This window comes from Oryctolagus cuniculus, chromosome 18 (genome assembly GCF_051225735.1).
Source record: "Oryctolagus cuniculus isolate XC-2025 breed Fujian yellow rabbit chromosome 18, ASM5122573v1, whole genome shotgun sequence".
NCBI classification, from domain to species: Eukaryota; Metazoa; Chordata; class Mammalia; order Lagomorpha; family Leporidae; genus Oryctolagus; species Oryctolagus cuniculus.
The window spans coordinates 79,206,610-79,225,949 of record NC_142884.1 but is presented as its reverse complement, the minus strand read 5'-3'; the positions used below and the strand labels follow the sequence as shown (position 1 = coordinate 79,225,949).

Below are 19,340 nucleotides of genomic sequence, written 5' to 3'. Positions count from 1 at the left end.
CATCACGTCCAAGCCTCTGTGAAGTGGAAGTCAACTCCGTCTTCCAACCCAAGCCTTCCCTGAGCGGCAGCGGCTGTCGCCGCCACGCTGCCCTCAAGCTCCGTCTCCACGCGCCCGACACTCATGCTGAGACAAGACCCAGCGTAGCGTGTCCAGCGTGGGAGGCACACCCTGTGTGTTGTGTAATTGCTAACGACTGGAATAAAAAAATGTGAAACGGCGTTGGGCTGGACTAGGCCAAAACCAGGAACCAGGAACTCCACCCTGGTCTCCCACGTGGAGGGAGGGACCTAATTACCTGAGCAGTCAGCCGCTGCTTTCCCAGGTGTGGTAGCAGGAAGCTGGATCAGAAGCAGCAGCTGGGACTTGAACTGGTGCTGCAGTAGCGGATGCCGCTGTCACAAGCAGTGGCTTACTTACCGCATGGCACGTCAGTGGCTGCCTTTGCTTATCCTGACTTTCAGCCAAATCAAGGCATCCTCGTTAATACAGCAGGTGTACGTACAGCCCAACAAAGTTCACTGCGGAGTGAGACAATGGGTGGAAGAACTGCGCTTCTCTTTCAAATATAATAATTTAAAAAAATAATGTGTGATCGTCACAAGAATTCTGGCTGGCAGGTGCTGTTGTGAGCACATTGCCCTGAGGTCACAGGTGAAGGGGCAGAGTTGGGGGCCGGGCAGTCTGTGCCCACAGTGTACATTTTCTTAAAGATTATTTTAAATGTAAAGGTGTAGACAAAGGAGAGAATCTGAGAGTGAAGATCTGCTGGCTCACTCCCCAAAAGCCTGCGACAGCCAGGGCTGGGCCAGGCTGGAGCTGGGAGCTCCATCCAGGGCTCCCATGTGGGTGGAAGGAACCTGACTTCTTCAGCCGATCTCTGCTGAAACCTGGGTGTGCCTTAGCAGGAATTTGGAATGGAGAGTGGAGCCAGGATTTGAACCCAGGCATTCCAACACGGCAGGTAGGTGTCCCCAGCAGTGAGCTGACAGTGGTCCCCGCTCCTGCCCTGAGCCTGGGCTCCGAACCAGTGTCCCAGCAGTGAGCTGACAGTGGTCCCCGCCCCTGCCCGCCGAGCCTGGGCTCCGAATCAGTGTCCCAGCAGTGAGCTGACAGTGGTTCCCGCCCCTGCCCGCCGAGCCTGGGCTCCGAACCAGTGTCCCAGCAGTGAGCTGACAGTGGTCCCCGCTCCTGCCCTGAGCCTGGGCTCCGAACCAGTGTCCCAGCAGTGAGCTGACAGTGGTCCCCGCCCCTGCCCGCCGAGCCTGGGCTCCGAACCAGTGTCCCAGCAGTGAGCTGACAGTGGTCCCCGCCCCTGCCCGCCGAGCCTGGGCTCCGAACCAGTGTCCCAGCAGTGAGCTGACAGTGGTCCCCGCTCCTGCCCGCCGAGCCTGGGCTCCGAACCGGTGTCCCAGCAGTGAGCTGACAGTGGTCCCCGCTCCTGCCCCGAGCCTGGGCTCTGAACCAGTGTCCCAGCAGTGAGCTGACAGTGGTCCCCGCCCCTGCCCGCCGAGCCTGGGCTCCGAACCAGTGTCCCAGCAGTGAGCTGACAGTGGTCCCCGCTCCTGCCCGCCGAGCCTGGGCTCTGAACCGGTGTCCCAGCAGTGAGCTGACAGTGGTCCCCGCTCCTGCCCCGAGCCTGGGCTCTGAACCAGTGTCCCAGCAGTGAGCTGACAGTGGTCCCCGCCCCTGCCCGCCGAGCCTGGGCTCCGAACCGGTGTCCCAGCAGTGAGCTGACAGTGGTCCCCGCTCCTGCCCCGAGCCTGGGCTCCGAACCGGTGTCCCAGCAGTGAGCTGACAGTGGTCCCCGCCCCTGCCCGCCGAGCCTGGGCTCCGAACCAGTGTCCCAGCAGTGAGCTGACAGTGGTCCCCGCTCCTGCCCTGAGCCTGGGCTCTGAACCAGTGTCCCAGCAGTGAGCTGACAGTGGTCCCCACTCCTGCCCGCCGAGCCTGGGCTCTGAACCGGTGTCCCAGCAGTGAGCTGACAGTGGTCCCCGCTCCTGCCCCGAGCCTGGGCTCTGAACCAGTGTCCCAGCAGTGAGCTGACAGTGGTCCCCGCCCCTGCCCGCCGAGCCTGGGCTCCGAACCAGTGTCCCAGCAGTGAGCTGACAGTGGTCCCCGCTCCTGCCCGCCGAGCCTGGGCTCTGAACCGGTGTCCCAGCAGTGAGCTGACAGTGGTCCCCGCTCCTGCCCCGAGCCTGGGCTCTGAACCAGTGTCCCAGCAGTGAGCTGACAGTGGTCCCCGCCCCTGCCCGCCGAGCCTGGGCTCCGAACCGGTGTCCCAGCAGTGAGCTGACAGTGGTCCCCGCTCCTGCCCCGAGCCTGGGCTCCGAACCGGTGTCCCAGCAGTGAGCTGACAGTGGTCCCCGCCCCTGCCCGCCGAGCCTGGGCTCCGAACCAGTGTCCCAGCAGTGAGCTGACAGTGGTCCCCGCTCCTGCCCTGAGCCTGGGCTCTGAACCAGTGTCCCAGCAGTGAGCTGACAGTGGTCCCCACTCCTGCCCGCCGAGCCTGGGCTCCGAACTGGTGTCCCAGCAGTGAGCTGACAGTGGTCCCCGCTCCTGCCCTGAGCCTGGGCTCCGAACCGGTGTCCCAGCAGTGAGCGGACAGTGGTCCCCGCTCCTGCCTTCGCACAGTGAGTGTATGGAGAGCGGTTGGTGTGGATCTTTCTCCAGGAAGACAGAGCATAAGCCCAGTGCAGACTCTGTAATTGTGAGTACTCAAGCATTAAGTACAGCTTGTGCCTAATTTAAAGAATGTGTTCGTGTTTGCGGCTCTGCCCACGCATACTTCCCTTCCTCGGTCAGTGCCCTGCTGCCCAGGTAATAGCTGCACCTGTCCCAGTGCACGATGCTGTGGTGCTGAATCTAAGCCAACAGCCCCCAGGCTTTTGGGTTTCTGGGTCTCCTGAGGTTTGGTTTTGTTTTAAAGATTTGTTTATTTGAGAGACAGACAGAGAGAGAGCGGTCTTCCGTCCACTGGTTCACTCCCAAAATGAGTGCAATGGCTAGAGCTGTATCACAGTGCTGGCTCTTGTTTTCGTTTTTAAATATTTATTATTTATTTGAAAGGCTGAGTTACAGACAGGGAGACACAGTTCTTCCACCTGCTGGTTCACTTACAAAATGACTGTAATGCCTTGGGCTGGGCCAAGTGAAAAGTAGGAGCCTGGAACTCCATCTGGGTCTCCCATGTGAGTGTAGGGGGTGACTGCTTTCCCAGGCACACTGGTAGGGAGCTGGATCAGAAGTGGAGCAGCCAGGATTCGAACCAGTGCCTGAATGGGCTGCCAGCATTGCAAGTGGTGCCACAATGCCAGGCCCCTCTTGAGGCTCTTTAAAACCAATGAGACTGGGGCCGGCGCTGTGGCATAGCAGGTAAAGCCACCGCCTGCAGTGCCAGCATCCCATGTAGGCGCCAGTTTGAGTCCTGGCTGCTGCACTTCCCATCCAGCTCTCTGCTATGGCCTGGTAAAGCTGAAGATGGCCCAAGTTCTTGGGCCTTGCACCCGCATGGGAGACCCGGAGGAGGCTCCTGGCTCCTAGCTTTGGATCGGCTCAGCTCTGGCCATTTGGGGAGTGAACCAGAGGATGGAAGACCTCTGTCTCTCTGCCTCTCTGCCCTTCAAATAAAACCTTTTTTAAAAAATTGAGACCGAAGTGCTTTTGCTTATGTGGGTTGTATCTGTGGATGTTCTCTATGTTGGCACTGAAGCTGAGAAACACTGACAGCACAGTCACACCCATCCCAGCTGTCACAACGCTGGCACCAAGACACTCCACACTGGTTCTGGACAGCTCCACGGACGTTCCCAAGACAAGGGGGAAACAGCAGCCCCCCAGTGTTGACCTGAGGTGCGTACACCTTGCTGCCTCCCACAAAGGGTTCTGGGAGCCCAGGGATGCCCAGGCCACCCACTTCGAGTGCAGGTGGCCTAAATCAATCATGGTGAGTCTCCCAGTTCCGTCTCATGTAGTTTTTCACTAAAGGCCCTGGGCTGGGCAGCAGCAGAACTGGCTCCCATGATGTCGCCCAGCTGCTGAACCGGGCCGCCTGGAAGCTGCATTTGGACTTTGTGTTCTGTGCAGGAGATGTCTGGACTGCAGCAGGCTGAGCGGGCACTGGTCCATGCAGGGCAAAGCATCCTGGGGCTGCTGTCAGCCCGCCCTCTGCACGGAGGACACGCCAGCCCTGCACTGCTGCTGCTGCCGTTCCTGGAAATGCTTCTGCAGCTTTCCCCCGGAGACCAAGCCAGCCGAGTTTCCTACATGGAGAAAGCAATCTTGCGCTGGGTTCAAGATCCCCCCTGTGAGCCCTTCTCTGGGTGACATCCTGAAGTACCCAGAGGGGATCTGAGTATTTTGTTCTGGGATCTTTACTGAATGCAGCATTAGTGAACGTGGACGGACCGGCAGGACCCGCCTGAGGACGCTGTCCTGATGACTTGCCAGCGTCACTCAGCCGTGCTGCCGCACTTCCAACACCTCCGTGGCCGGGGTGCTGACATGAATGCAGAGGGCCACACACACAGGAGGCACACACTCATAGGGCAGTGTTTACAGTCCTTACTTTCTGGCCTGGACTGTGAGACGTTTCAGATTCCGGCCACAGCAGGAGCCACAGTGCTCAGAACGCTGGCACGCAGCCACCCTCAGCCCCTCTTCCCACTTGAGTAAGCCCTGCTTTCTGTAGGCTGAGTCCCTAGGTAGAGCACACTACACCACGTGACAGCCCTCGGGGAGACTTCTCCCTACCTCCAGCCATCCTACTTGGACTGTAAGATTTGTTATGTAGTGATTACCCGGTCATCTGCTTTGGCTGTAACATGATACCCAAACTGGGCAGACACTTGGTGCGGTGGTTAGGAGGCTGTAGACACCTGCACACCACGCTGGAATGCCCGGTTTGAGTCCTGGCTACTCTGAGCTTCTGATCCTGGCAGTGCATCCTGGAGGTAGCAGGTGCTGGCTCAAGTGCCTGCGCCCCTACCACTCATGAGTGACACCTGGATACAGCCCTTGGCTACTGTGGGCATTTGGGGAGTGAACCAGCATATGAAGAGCTCTCTCTGTTTTCTCCCTTTCTGATGCTCTGCCTTTCAAATAAAAAATACATTAGTAAATAAAAAATTTTAAAAGATGTATTTTAAAGGCAGAGTTAGAGAGACAAGGACAGAGTGCTTGGGCCCTTGCACCCACATGGGGGACCTGGAGAGGCTCCTGGCTTTGGATCGACCCAGCTCTGGCCATTGTGGCCACTTGGGGAGTCAGCCAGCGGATGGAGGACCTCTCAACATCTCTCCCTTTCAGATAAATGATTCAATATTCACAAAAAAGGATGGCAATTTTTGTTATGTGCATTTTACCACAATGAAAATGGGGGCGGGGGGGTGGGGAGGAAGAGAAAAACATTAGTATCTGAAAAAGAAAATCTACAGCTGAGGGAATACAGAGAGCGTCTGGGGCGGTGCCGGTGCTGGCCAGGTCAAGGCCAGAGCCCAGGGCTTTTCCTCGGCTGTGGTTTTGGAGGACAGCAAACCTCAGCGCTCTGGGAACCAGAAAGGAAAACACGGAATGACTTCCCGTGAAGTGTGCTCTGCTTCCTGATTCCAGCGCCGAGAACACGGAGGAGCTGGCGTGAGCACAGGCCACAGGGAGGAGAGGGGGGGAAGGTGCTGTGTGTAAGAGGAAGTGGACAGTCAGCAGGGAAGCGGGGCTGCCTCCTCAGCACTGACCTCTGCCCAGCCTGCAGGAAGCGGGGAGGGGCCAATCCGCAGGCCCTGGCACTCCCAGTGCACTGCAGGGAGACGGGCAGCGTGGGGAGCAGGAAGCGGGAGGGGCCAATCCGCAGGCCCTGGCACTCCCAGTGCACTGCAGGGAGACGGGCAGCGTGGGGAGCAGGAAGCGGGAGGGGCCAATCCGCAGGCCCTGGCACTCCCAGTGCACTGCAGGGAGACGGGCAGCGTGGGGAGCAGGAAGCGGGAGGGGCCAATCCGCAGGCCCTGGCACTCCCAGTGCACTGCAGGGAGCCGGGCAGCGTGGGGAGCAGGAAGAGGGGAGGGGCCAATCCGCAGGCCCTGGCACTCCCAGTGCACTGCAGGGAGACGGGCAGCGTGGGGAGCAGGAAGCGGGGTGGGGGGAGCTTCCAGTGCCTTTGCTTACGGGCTGGTCTGCTTAGCCATTCTTCCCCTCCCAACACCACTGGGTCTGGAGGCCGCACCTGAGTGTCCAGCTACATCAGAGAGCCCTGGCGCTGTCTGCAGCCAGCGCCTGGCTTGCACTGACAGCTGAACCCACGGCTCCTGGTAAACAGCAGGTCCTGAACGAGTGTGTGCAGGAAGAATCCAGTGAACACAGCTGCAGCACTGTAGTGGGGCAAGGCCTGAAGACAGGCCTTCCTGAGGGGCTCGAACCCAGGGCCACCCAGGGTGCTTGGTTCTGGTCCTCCTCCAGGTGTCCTAATAGGAATACCCAGGCCAACCCGGGTACCCATTAAAGGAACCAAGATTTTAATTTATTGGAGAGAGAGAGAGGAGACAAAGATCTTCCAGCTGCTGGTTCACTCCCCAAATCGTAACAACTGCTGGGGCTGGGCCAGGCCAAGGCCAAGAGCCAGGAGCTTCTTCCAGGTTTCCCACGTGGGTGCAGGGGCCCGAGCACTTCCACTGCTTTCCCAGGAGTAGGAGCAGCAGCTGGGACTTGAACCAGTGCCCACGTGGGATGCTGGCGTTGCAGGCACCGGTCCTGGCCACGGTGTCTTGCCGACTGTGTTCAAACTCAGTTCCACTCGGCCGCACACTGTGTTCTTGCCAGCCAGCTTCACCCTGGCGCACACGCGGGCCAGGGCCTCCTGTTTTCCCTCTTCCAGTGAGTCCTGTGCTGCCAGGGGCTCTTTGCCTAGGACCTGCCCTTGGGCAGTCTGCAGCGTTTAAGGCTGTCTAAGCCTTCAGTTAGCGTCTAGGAAGTAGCAGACCCTGGGGGTTAAGCTGCTGCCTGTGACACCAGCATCCCCTATCAGAGTGCCCCTTTAGTCCTGGCTACTCCACTTGCAATTCAGCTCCCTATTAATGTGTCTGGGAAGGTAGGGGATGATGGCCCAAGTGCCCAGGCCTCTGCCACCCATGTGGGAGACCTGGGTGGAGTTCCTGGCTCATGGTTTTGGCCTACCTCACACCTGGCTAGACACGTGGGGAGCAAACCAGAGTACAGATCGCTCCCTCTCTCTGTTGCCGTCTTCCCAGTCCTGCCCCTATCTCTTCTATCCTGAATCCAATACAGGCCGCAGACTCGAGTTGGACAGAGTGGACGCTTCTGTTGGCTGGATGCAGCCTGCCCTTTCAAGTCACCTCTCCCAGAACGTGAGCCGAGGTGTGACTGGCATTTCTTAGTCACCATGGTCATAAAGGAATGTGATAATTTAGCCACTATATTTATTTAATATATGTAAAAACTGTCATTTCAACGTGTCACAAATAAAAAGTGTTTGTCAGATACTTTATGTTCTTTTTGTCTTTGCACCAAGCCTTCAAAATCTGGAGTGTATTTTGTATTACAGCACACACGCCTTTGGATTCTCATTTCTTTTTTAAAAAAAGATTTACTTGAAATGCAAAGTTTACAGAGACAGAGCGAAAGAGAGAGATCTTCCATCCACTTTTTCACTTCTGCAGTGGCCAGAGCTGGACTAACTTGAAGCCAGGAGCTTCTTCTGGCTCTCACATGTGGGTGCAGGAGCCCAAGGACTGGACCATCTTCTGCTGCTCTCCCAGGCGCATCAGCAGGGAGCTGGATTGGAAGGGGAGCAGCCGGGTCTCAGACCAGCACTCATGCTGCATGCTGCTGTCATGGGTGGTGGCTGAACCTGCTACACCACAATGCCAGCCCCTCTTTCTTTATTTTCCTTCTAAGTTTACTTATCTGAAAGGCACAGAGAGACTTCTCATGCACTGGTTCATTCTCCAAATGTACCTCGTAGCCAGCGCTGGGCCAGGCAACACCAGGAGTGGGGAACTAAGATCCAGGACTCCCACTGGGTGGCAGGGACCCAACTACTTGAACCATTTCTTGCAGTCTCCCAGGACTGGCAGAAACTGGAATCAGGCAGATGTGAGACTCAAACCCAGGCACTCTCCAGTATGGGATGCAGGGGTCCCAGGCGATGTGTTCTTAACCACTGGGGCAGACAGCCTTCACAGTTTAAGGGGCCAGTAGTCACAGATGGCCACTAGTGGACAGCACAGGCCTACAGCGACTCCCTCACCTCTCACCCAGTTAGCCCTGAAAGCCAGCTCCGGACGAGACCTGATCTTCGTCCTGCACCCCGCACTCTCTCCAAGCAGTCAGCACGGACGGGTGGCTCATCACACAGCTCTGCAGGTGTGGCACGTGCCGAGGGCTGCAAGCGCCCAAGCTCCCTCGGACCTCTTTTCCAAGGAAAGAGCCCCACCCTTGGACCTGACCACCCCCCGAGCGGCTCTGCCTCCGACGCTGACCACCCTGCGGTCAGGGTCACAGAGCTGCTGACAGTAATTTCTGAACCTGCGTCCTCCGCGGGTCAGCTGCACCTGTCAAATCCCCAGTCCTTAGTGCCCTCCTGGTGCTGGCCCTCAGCGGACAGGAGACGCTTTTGAATCAGTGCATCCAGCGGCTTAATTCTTTACGCTCCGCTTCTTCTCCATCCTGTAGTTTCTGCTTCCGTGGCTTTCACCTTTTACACTGGCACGCTTTCAGACTCAGTTTTCAAGTCCGACCGTCATTTGCTGTTCTCCCCACATTCCTACAACAGCTAGGGCTGGGCCAGGCCAAAGCCGGGATCCGGGAACGCCGCCTGGGTCTCCCAGGTGCGCGGCAGGGGCCAAGCGCCTGAGCTTCCCAGGCGCATCGGCAGGGAGGTGCACCTGATCCCGGGCGCCCGCCTCCAGGAGGGTCCAGGGAGGAAACAAACACGAAACACCAATCCCCAGTCACCGACATTTACTCAACACGTGGGGCAGGGTCCAGGCCTGACGCTCGCCGGCCTAATCTCGTCATTCGACAGTCAGGCACATGCGGAACGCGGGGCCCCCTTTTCACAAATGTGGTCAGAAACGGGTAGGCTGGCTTTCCTGTTTTACATGAAGTACTTGAGAGGCTCGCGCGCGCTCTCTCACACACACACACAAGCTGGGCATCTTCCACCCACTGGGTCACTCCCAAAATGCCAGCGACAGCCCCGGCTGGAGGCAGCAGCCAGACTCAATCCAGGTCTCCCGCGTGGGGGCAGGAACCCAACCGCTGCGGCCATCACCTGCTGCCGCCCAGGCGCGCATTCCCAGGAGGCTGGGGTCAGGGGCAGAGGCCCGGCTGGAGCCAGGCGCGCCGATACGGGCCGTGAGCGTCCCACCACCGGGCCAAACACTCGCCCCTGCTTCTTTTACTTGTACCTCGAGTTTGCGACCACGGGGCACAACCTTTTCACGCTCCGCGGCCTCGGCAGCCACGCGCCAGCCCCTGCGCCACAGTGCTGCGCCAGCCCGGGGAGGCCCCCGGCCGCCGACGTGACCGGATGCGCCCTGTCGCGGGGCTCCCGCCGGCCGCGGCCCAGCGCCGGTGGGCGTGCACCGCCGCTTTTCCCACCCCCAGCGGCCACTCACGTGGAAGAGCGACGGCTGCACGGGCCAGGTGCGCCCCGGGCGGCTCGGACAAGCGGTCCGCGGAGAGGGCCTCCTCGGCTCGGGGCCGGCCGCGCCCGAACACCGCACACGCCCGGCCAGGAGCAGCCGAGGGGAGCCTGCCCGGGCAGGCGAAAGCGACGGAGCCGCCTCCCGGGGAGCGCGCGCCCGCTCGGCGGACACTCCGTTTCCCACCTCCTTCAGCACCACGCCTCGCTTCCAGACCCGGCGCCTTGTGGTTCCGGCACTCGGCAAGACCAATCGTCGTGCCCGAGAGCGCAAGGCCCACCCCCTGAGAGACGCAGACAGCCAATCCAGCGTCCCGTAAGCCTCCGCGCCCCGTGCGCCCTGACGCACGGCCGTGCGCTGTCGTCCCCGGGACGTCGTCTAGTCCCGCCCCAAGCCCGTCCGGGAAGCTGTCAATCGCAGCGTCGTCCCTTCACCCCGGCATCGCACTTCCTCCCGACGCCGTGACGTGCGCAACGCCTGCGGCTCGGCGGTGGCGGGCCAATGGCGGTGGCGGATACGGCGGGCCAATGGGCGGGAGCGTCTCATGCGCCCGGCGCCCGCCGCAGCCGCCGCTGGGTCCTGGAGCCAGAGGCCGCCCGCGACGGAGCGCGATGGAGCGAGGGCCCCAGCCCGGGAGGCGCCGCCGCCGAGCCCGCGGCCAGACGCCCCCGCAGTAGCGTCAGACCGAACCGCGGCCCCGCGCGAGCCCTGGGCGCGCCCGAGGGGCGGGCTCGCCTCTCGCGGCCCTCGCAGCTCGGCGGCGCTCGGAGCCCGCGCCGCCGCCGCCGCCTTCCCGCCCGGGCCGCGCGGCCGGGAAACCGGCGGGGCTGCATGGGCAGCGCCTGCGCCCCGCCGCCGCCGAGCCGCCCTCGGAGCCGGTGAGAGGCGCGCCGTCCGAGGTCGAGGGTCGGGGCGGGGGCCGGGATCGCGCGGCCTTGCGGCCTGCTGGCTGAGCGGACTCGGCGGGCCTCCGCGGGCCGGGGGTCCGGGGCCGCGGCGAGGGGCCGGGGGCGGGCTCCGAGGCGCCGCGGGAGCGTCTGTGTGGTCTGGGGGCGTCGTGAGGGGCCGAGGGTGGGCTCTGTGGCGCGTCTGGAGCGCCTGAGGGGTCGGGGGGTCGCGGGAGGGCCCCGGGGCACTCGGGGGCGCCGTGAGGGGCCTAGGGTGCGCCCCCGGGCGGACCCAAGGGGTCTGCGGGTCGCTCTGAGGAGCCGAGCGTGGGGCCTGGGCCCTGGAGGGGCTGGGCGTTCTTGGGGCACTGTGAGGGGCCCGGAGTGGACCCGGGCGGCCTGGGGGCCCGGGGGCGCCGTGTGGGGCCGAGGGCGGGCCCGGGGGCGCCGACCCCTGGCCCGCACGAGGGCGCCTGCCCCGCGCCGGTTGTCGTTGTTGTGCCCGGCGCGGTGTGGAAACGGGGGCAGGCGGCCCTCGGCTCGGCGCCGGAGGGGGCGGCGCGGGGGCCGGGGGGCGCGGGGCTCGGGAGCGCGCGCGCGCGCGCGCGGCGAGGGCAGGAATGCGGGCGGCAGGGGGGTCTGGGGGAGGGGAGGCGGGCCGGGGGCGAGCGGGAGGAAGGCGGCGGCGGCGGCTGCAGCCCTTGGCCTCAAGGAACAATGTGAGACGTTGCCTGAAATGTTAATTTCCGTTCCTCATTTCATCATCCCCCGGCAGGGCGGTAGCCGGGTGCGCGCGCGCGCGCGTGTGCGGGTGCGCGCGCGCGTGTGCAGGGCTGGCCCTGCCACATGGATTGTGATGTTGACCCTTGTGGCGGTGTCGTCCTGGGGGCGAGTCGTGGCGCTGCCCCGGGTGCCTCTCTGCGGTGGTGCTGGGGTGTCTGCTCCCGTGTGGGTCCCAGCTTCCTTGGAGTTCGGGTAGAAGCGTTTGCAAGATTAAGTTGGGCCAAGAAGGCCCTCACCTCCCGTGGGGAACGCGGCTCAGCAGTTAGCGCGCGTGCGCGGCGGTCGGGGTTCCTGCAGGTTGCTGGGAGCGTTTAGCCCTTCGCCCGGACGCGCTGTTTTGCGAGACGGCTTCCTGCGGCGGCGAGGCCCCTGCTCGGTGTGCACTTGTTGGGCTGCAGAACAGCCAGGCCGTAACGGTCCTGCTGGTGGGACAAGTGCTGTGGAGACGGCTCCTGCTCTCTGTGTGTGCAAGCCTAGTCCTCGACCCCGCTTGCCTAGCCCTGAGCCGGAGACTGGCCCTGCGCAGCGCCCCTGGGAACTCCGTGTCTCCAGCGAGCCTCTGCGCCCTGGAGACGGAGTCGGGGCCGTGTCTTGGAGGGTTACTGCTCGACTCTCCTGATGGTAACTTTGCAGCTGTCGTGCAGCAAAAACAAAATAGAACAGGAAGACCGCCTTGCCCGGCTTTGTGACACGAAGGTGGGCCGCGGTGCGGTGCTGTGCGAGTCCTCGACCCTTGCTCCCTGGGGTTTCCCTAGGGACAGGCTCCCACTGCCTTGGCTGCTGTCTGCGGTGCGGGGCGCTGCGAGGGAACAAAGACCAGCGTGCTGTGGCGTTTTCCTGTTGTTTGTGTGTGTGCTTCTGGTTCCTGGAAGGCTAACCAGTGACACCGCTAAGTTAACCCAGGGTAGAAGCCTTGAGAAGCGCTGGTCGTGGTCGTGGTCACGGTCATCATCCCCTTCCTTCTCTTTCTTTTTCTTTCCTTTTTTAAACTGAAAAAATACCCAGAGCAGGATTCAACAGAAGTCCGTTTCTGAGGGTGTCGCCTGGTCGGAGTCCTGCGTGTGTGGGCGCAGCGGCGCTGAGGGGCCAGCCGGGCTGCTGCGGGCTCGCGGCTGTCACGGTCGCTGTGATTACAGTGTCGCTGCAGAGTTTCGCGTTCGAGAATATTGTCCAAGAAGCTTGTTTGCCTTGTATTTTTTTTTTTTTTTTTTTTTGACAGGCAGAGTGGACAGTGAGAGAGAGAGACAGAGAGAAAGGTCTTCCTTTTGCCGTTGGTTCACCCTCCAATGGCCGCCGCTGCAGCCGGCGCACCGCGCTGATCCTGGCAGGAGCCAGGAGCCAGGTGCTTTTTCCTGGTCTCCCATGGGGTGCAGGGCCCAAGCACCTGGGCCATCCTCCACTGCACTCCCTGGCCATAGCAGAGAGCTGGCCTGGAAGAGGGGCAACCGGGACAGAATCCGGCGCCCCAACCGGGACTAGAACCCGGTGTGCCGGCGCCGCAAGGTGGAGGATTAGCCTATTGAGCCACGGCGCCGGCTGTTTGCCTTGTATTTTTAAGTAGATTTGACATAAGAGGTTATGTTTCTCCGAATATCAGAGTGATTTTGCATATGGGCGATGAGCCCATGGCCAGTTAAATAGTGTAATTAGACAGTAACAGGAGCTGCTGGTTCAGGAGTAGTCTGCATTTTTGGCAAAATGAGTGTTTTGGTCTGTCAGCCTGCGAGTCCTCACCCTCAGGTGGCAGCCCCAGGAGTGGCGGCCGTTTATGGCGTGGGAACCACCCGGAGGTACGGCCTGGAGGTTTCAGCACTGTCCCCTTCATCGCAGTTTCAGATGGAGTCTGTACAGTTCAGCTGTTTCAGTTGTATCTTAAAGCGGTGAAGGAGGTGTCCGTCCCCAGCTCTCCGGCTCTGACCGTTGCAGGACAGCCGGGGTGGAGACCTCTGTAGGCTAAGGCACTGAGCACTTGAATGGCTGCTTTGCTGACTGGTGGTTTGAGGGGCCTTATTCGTGGAATCCCTCAGGCCAGAGTTGCACTCTGCTGTGGGCTTTGTGTTTGCCGTGACTGCCCTTCCCCCCTCCAGATTTAACATTTTCTTTCTAGTTCACTATCCGGCCAAATAGTGTCCTTTTGTGGGGAATGGGGGCGTTGGCCATCGCCTGTGACCTTAGCATCCCATCTAGGTGCTCCGCGTCCCGTCCAGCTCCCTGCTGGTGCTCCTGGGAACGCAGCAGGAGATGGCCCAAGTCCTTGGGTGCTTGCACCCACGTGGGGGACCTGGATGAAGCTCCTGCTTTGGACCAGCCCAGCTCTGGCGGTTGTGGCCATTTGGGGAGTGAACCAGTGGATGCAGGATTTTTCTGTGTCTGTCCCACTGTCTCTCTCTTTCTAAACTCTGCCTTTCAAGTAAATAGATACATAAATCTTTAAAAAAAAAAGGTATTTATTTGAATGGCAGAGCAACAGAGATTGAGACCAAGAGAGAGAGGAATCTTGTATTTGCTGAATCACTCCTCAGATGGCCATAACAGCAAAGGTTGGGCTAGGCGGAAGCTCCATCCAGGTCTCCCACGCAGGTGCAGGGGACCAGGCACTTGGGCCAGCGTGTGCTTCCTAGGCACATTGGCAGGTTGGGATGTGTAGCAGCCAGGATTCCAACGGGCAGTCCCGTGGAGGGTGCTGGCCTTGCAGGGGAGGCTTAGCCTGCCGTAGCACAGCGCTGTCTCCTAAGTAGTGTCTGATGCAGTGGTGCTGCAGATGCTGTGGTGTGAACATCCAGGTGATGCCTGCCACCTGACCCTGACGACCCGCCAGGTCCCTGGCTGTGTTGGCCTCGGCTGGAGTGGCCTGTGCCCTGACTGCTGGGCTGGCCTTGATGCACGATTCCTCTGCTGAGCCCCCTCGCTTCCTGTGCAGATGCCCTACTCCCGCTCCAAAATGACTCTTAGCCTTTTTTTTTCTCAGTTAATTTTTTTTTGAGATAACATTTTTGATTTATTATTGTCAAAGGCTTAATGACTCTGCTAAAGAGTTCAATAGATAAAAAGTAAAAAGACCATGGTCTAGCAGGAAAAATCAAATGAAAAGATGTTTAGCTTCATTTATATAAATTTTAAAATAGCCGCAAAATCATTAAAGTTACAGTAGTATTTAATTCCTATCAATTTGACAAAGATTTAAAACTCAGTTTGACAAAACAGTGTTTGCAGCAAAACTGATATCCATGGGCATTGTTTTTCTTTTTTTTTAAATTTTGGCTTGTATAAGGGAGGGCATGCAATATTTTCCTTTGTGGTTTATTTCACTCAATATGTCTTCCAGTTTCAGCCATTTTGCTGCAAATGCTAGAATTTTATTCTTTTTAATAGCTGAATAATATTCCATTGTAGATATAGACGATTTGCTTTTTATCCGTCTGTCTGATGATGGATGCCTGAGTTGATTCCATATTTGGCTGTTGTGAACAGTGCTGGTATTCACGTGGTGGAGCAGTGAGCTCTTTGATGTGATGGGTTCCTGGCTTTTGGAACCAGTAGTGAGATTGCTGGATCACACGGCAGTTCTATTCCTAGTATTTAAAGCATTCTCCACACTGTTTTCCATGCCTGCACTAATTAAATGCTCATCAACAGTGTGTAAGAGTTCCCCTTTCTCCACACCCTGGCCAGTGTTTGTTGATTTCTTTCTTTGGATAATAGCTGTTCTGACAGGGGTGAAGTTGTGATTTTGATTTGCATTTACCTGATGGATAGTGGTATTGAGCATTTTTTCATATATTTGTTTGCCATTTATATTTCTAATTTTAATAACTCTGTATTCAGGTCCTTTTCCCATCTCTTAACTGGTTTGGTTTGTTGTCTGAGTTGCTGATATGTCCTGGACATTCAACTTTTTTCAGCCCTTGAGTCTTAACATTTTTTTTTGTTTAAAGATTTGTTTATCTGAAAGGCAGTGTGACAGAGACAGAGATCCGCCATCCACTGGTTCACTCCCCAAATGGCTGCACCAGGCAGGAGTCAGGAAAACCTCTAGTTTTCCCAGAGTGGTGGGAACTCAAGTGCTGCTTTCCAGGGGCGTTAGGGAGATGTGTTGGTAGCACAGTAGCTGGGATTTAGGTAGGTGATGCAGGTGTTGCAAGTAGCAGCTTAGCCTGCTGTGCCACAGTGCTACCCATCTGTGTGTGTGTGTGTGTGTGTGATTATTTACTTGAAAGGCAGAGTGAGAGAATCTTCCATCTTCTGGCCAGGCAGGAACTCCGGTACTTGAGTCATCAGGAGCAAGGGACTAACGTGCCAATCTGACATGGAACGTGGGTGTCCCAGTTGTGGCAATCTGATATGGAATGTGATGTCCCGATTGGTTGCTGAACCTGCTGTGCTCAAAGCCCATCCCAAATATGTTTTTTTTTTTAAGACTTATTTATTTGGGGCTGGTATTGTGGTGTAGCGAGTAAAGCCCAAGTGGGTGCCGGTTCATATCCTGACTGCTCCACTTCTGATCCAGCCTCCTGCTACTGCAGCTGGGAAAGCAGTGGAAGATGGCTCAAGTGCTTGGGCCCCTGCCCCCATGTGGGAGGAGACCCAGAAGAAGCTCCTGGCTCCTGGCTTTGGCCTAGCTGAGCTCTGGCTGCTGTGGCCATTTGAGGTATTTATTTTATAGGTAGAGTTACAGAGAGAGATCAGCCTTCCGTCTGCAGGTTCGCTCCCCAAATGGCTGCAAGGACCTGGGCTGGGCCAGGCCGAAGGCAGGAGGCTGGAACTTCATCTGGGTCTCCCATGTGGGTGGCAGGGGCCTAAGTACTTGGGCCATCTTTTGCTGCTTTCCTAGGCACATTAGTGGGGAGCTGGATCGGAAGTGGAGCATCTGGGACTGAAACCCACGCCCATGTGGGATGCTGGGTTGCAGGTGATGGCTGAATACGCTGTGTCACAGCTCTGGCCTCCATACTACTTCTTAATCACCTCTCCCAAAGAAAGTGTCTCTTGTAGCCCCATAGAACTTGGTGCACATATGAGACACCTGAGGATGGGGAAGTGCTGTCCGACCCCAGTTGAAGGGTTGGAAGCTTAATGGGGACAGGGCTAGTTAACTAGGCCCCACCCAGTACTCAAGAAATACTGGTTGAGTTGTTTAAAGCCTATACATGGAGGTGCTTAAGTAATTTGAAAGGGGAAACTTTGGATCATGAACTTAACATAGTTGAGTGGGCATTGTTGCTGTTGTCTTGTTTCTTTCTGTTGCAGCTTGGGCTTTGCAGTGGAGATAGAGAGGTGAGAGGGAACAAGAGACGGGGAAGATGTGCAGCACTGTCTCTTGGAAGCGAAGGCAGTCCTGCTGATCCCACGCCCTGGCCTTGGACAGCTGTGCCCTCTGGCTTGTTTCTGCTGTGGGTCACCTGGTGTTTCTTCTGTCACTTGGAGCACCTCTGGCCGCTGGAGGCAGGAACAGCGCATCAGCATCATAGCAGAGTCCTCTAAAAAGTTTTAGCATCTTAGTGAAGCAAGTAATCTGTTCTTCAGAGGGAAATACACTAACATGGAGTTGTGTGTTACTGCTCTCCCATGTAGGTTTGTGATTTCTCAGTTAAAAAGAGAGAAGGTTCTGGTGTGAGGACTTAGGTGTTGGTTCTGATAGGAGTGGGCTGGGTTGTGACCTCCGGCTTTGCAGCTGTGTCAGGGGAGGGCGTTATGGTTGGAATCCAGCACGTGTGGGGTAAATCTCACAGTTCTGGAGCTGGCTCTGTGGGTAGATGGTTCTGTGTGTTTTCAGTTTGGATGCAAAGTCAGTCCATCCCTACAGCTGGTTTTCCAAGGGCCGAAAGGCTCAGAGCTGCTGGCAGCAAGGCCTCTTGGTGGCCTCCCCAGCCCTCCCTAAGCTCTCTGAGGCCGTGATGGCGGCAGTGTCCTGCCCATCAGGCCTGCGTTTCCTATGCGCTCTTGGGGTCTGTGTGGTGCGATTTAAAAAAAAATTTTTTTTTTTACTATTTGAAAGAGTTACAGAGAAATCGAGATCTTCATTCGCTGCTTCATTCCCCAAATGGTCACAGTGAGCAGAGCTGTGCGGGCTGAAGCCAGGACCCTGGAGTTTCATCTGGGTCTCCCCCATGGGTGGCAGGGGCTCAGGGACTTGGGCCATCTGCTGCTACTTCCCCAGGCGCATTAGCAGGGAGCTGGATCAGAAGTGGAGCAGCCAGATCTTGAATTGGCAACCATATGGGATGCCAGCACTACAGGTGGTGGCTGTACCTGGTGCCCACAGCGTTCTGTGTTACCCTCAGAATCCGTAGGCACCCTTTCTTCCACTTGTACAGCGACCATTGTGCACCTGTTCATTATTTGAAATGCTGCTGGCCTTTTCTTAAAACATTTTTTGATTATTTAAATAAAAGTTTTTTTGTGAAAGTGGTGAAATTGATGAGAAATATCTGCTCATTACTTGTTAAACTGTAAAAATCTGCTCCTTAGGAATGGCTGGAATTGGGATTGTAAATGGCTGATAGCGTGTGGTCATCGGAAGTGCAGCAGAGGGTCCTCTGCTGGTTCCCGCCAGCTGCAGTTTGCGGACTTCGGATGCTGCTGTCTTGGCGTGGTCGCTGTTGCTAGGCAAGGAGAGATGGCATAGAGTGCTGGACTCATGCGGGTGGGACCACAGTGGTGATCAGCTTATTTCCCATTGTATTCACATCAGAATAAACCCAAAAGAAGTTGATTTAATTCTGGTGACGATGCAGAGTGAAGATTAAAATGACTGTTTAAGTCTGCCTAAAACAGGGCGAGAAGCAGTGAGGACCCCATTGCCCTTAATAGAACCTTGTTAGTCTTCACCATGTGCCTAAATGTGGTTTTACATCCTGTAAAACGGGAAATGAAAAGAAAAGCCCAAAAAACCTCAAAGAAACACTCTTGAAAGAATTAATTTTTAAGATTTTATGTATGCATTCAAAGGGCACAGGACGAGAGAGACAGAGACAGAGAATGTGTCCCATTTCCCATGTGTTGATTCACTCCTCAAAAGCCTGCAGTGGCCAGGGCTGGGCAAGGTAGAGCAGTGCTCACTCCGGGTCTGTTATGTGGGTGGCAGGAACCCCGTTACTGGAGCCATTGCCACTGCTCCCCAGGGTCTGCATTTGCAGGAAGCTGGAGGCAGGAGCTGGGGTGAGATACTCCGCAGTGGGGCACTGTGTCCTCCCTGGTGTGTTAGCCATTGTGCCAGTCACCTGGTATTGTTCCATGAGAGAGAGGTGGAAAACTCCCCTGCTGATTCACATCCCAGATGCCAGGCTGAAACCAGGAGCCTGAGGCTCTGTGCAGTCTCCCCCGTGGGCGGCAGACCCAAGCACTGGAGCGCCCCAGGGATGCCTGTTAGCAGGAAGCTGGATCAGAAGCTAAGCTGAGACGAGAACTAGGCCCTGCAGTATAGGATGCTGTGTACCTCTGTGCCAAATGACCTGCCCTGAACCTGCAGATTAATTTTTAAAATTGCAATATATTACACTAGCAAATTCTTTTTTTTTTTTTTAAGATTTATTTATTTATTTGAAAAAGTTACAGAAAGAGGGAGGAGACAGAGATATTCCATCCTCTGGTTCATTCTCCTGATGGCTGCAATAGCCAGAGCTGGGCCAGGACAAAGCCAGGAGTTTGTTCCATGTCTCCTACATGGTAGCAGGGGCCCAAGCTCGTGGGCCATCCTCTCTCTGCTGCTTTCCCAGGCATTGGCAGAGAGCTAGGTCGGAAGTGGAGCAGCTGGGACACAAACTGGCATCCCAGCATTGCAAGTGGTGGCTTTACCTGTTAAGCCACAGCGCTGGTGTCTCTTTCAAAATAATTAAAAAAAAAAAAAATTGTTACTACTAAGAAGTCTGGCTAATTAAAAGGTTGTGCAGAATGCAAAAACAAAAACAAAACCTTGCCTTTAGATGATTATAAATAAGAAAATTCAGCTTTTAGAACTCAGAAAAACATGTTGAGAACTTGCAGTTATCCTAGTATTCTACAGCTCCGGGATGGC

At 57.2% G+C, this 19,340-nt stretch overlaps 1 protein-coding gene and 1 long non-coding RNA gene across 11 annotated transcripts in view; one reads left to right on the top strand and one right to left on the bottom strand.

Annotated features, from left to right (window-relative positions):
* Positions 1-7,574: 7,574 nt before the first annotated feature.
* Positions 7,575-9,886, bottom strand: LOC138846597 (uncharacterized). Its single transcript, XR_011384138.2, has 2 exons — positions 9,630-9,886; positions 7,575-7,782 (listed from the first exon to the last, which is right to left on the bottom strand). It is a non-coding gene; the product is annotated as an uncharacterized LOC138846597 (long non-coding RNA).
* Positions 9,887-10,203: 317 nt separating this feature from the next.
* Positions 10,204-19,340, top strand: part of ANKRD11 (ankyrin repeat domain 11) — a 140,198-nt gene continuing 131,061 nt past the window's right edge. For 9 of the 10 annotated variants that reach the window (XM_070062840.2, XM_089319794.1, XM_070062839.2 and 6 more), the window contains exon 1: positions 10,204-10,534. The gene's annotated coding sequence lies outside the window, so the exon portion shown is untranslated. The remainder of the gene's footprint in view (positions 10,535-19,340) is intronic. The other variant, XM_070062842.2, reaches the window with a different exon arrangement.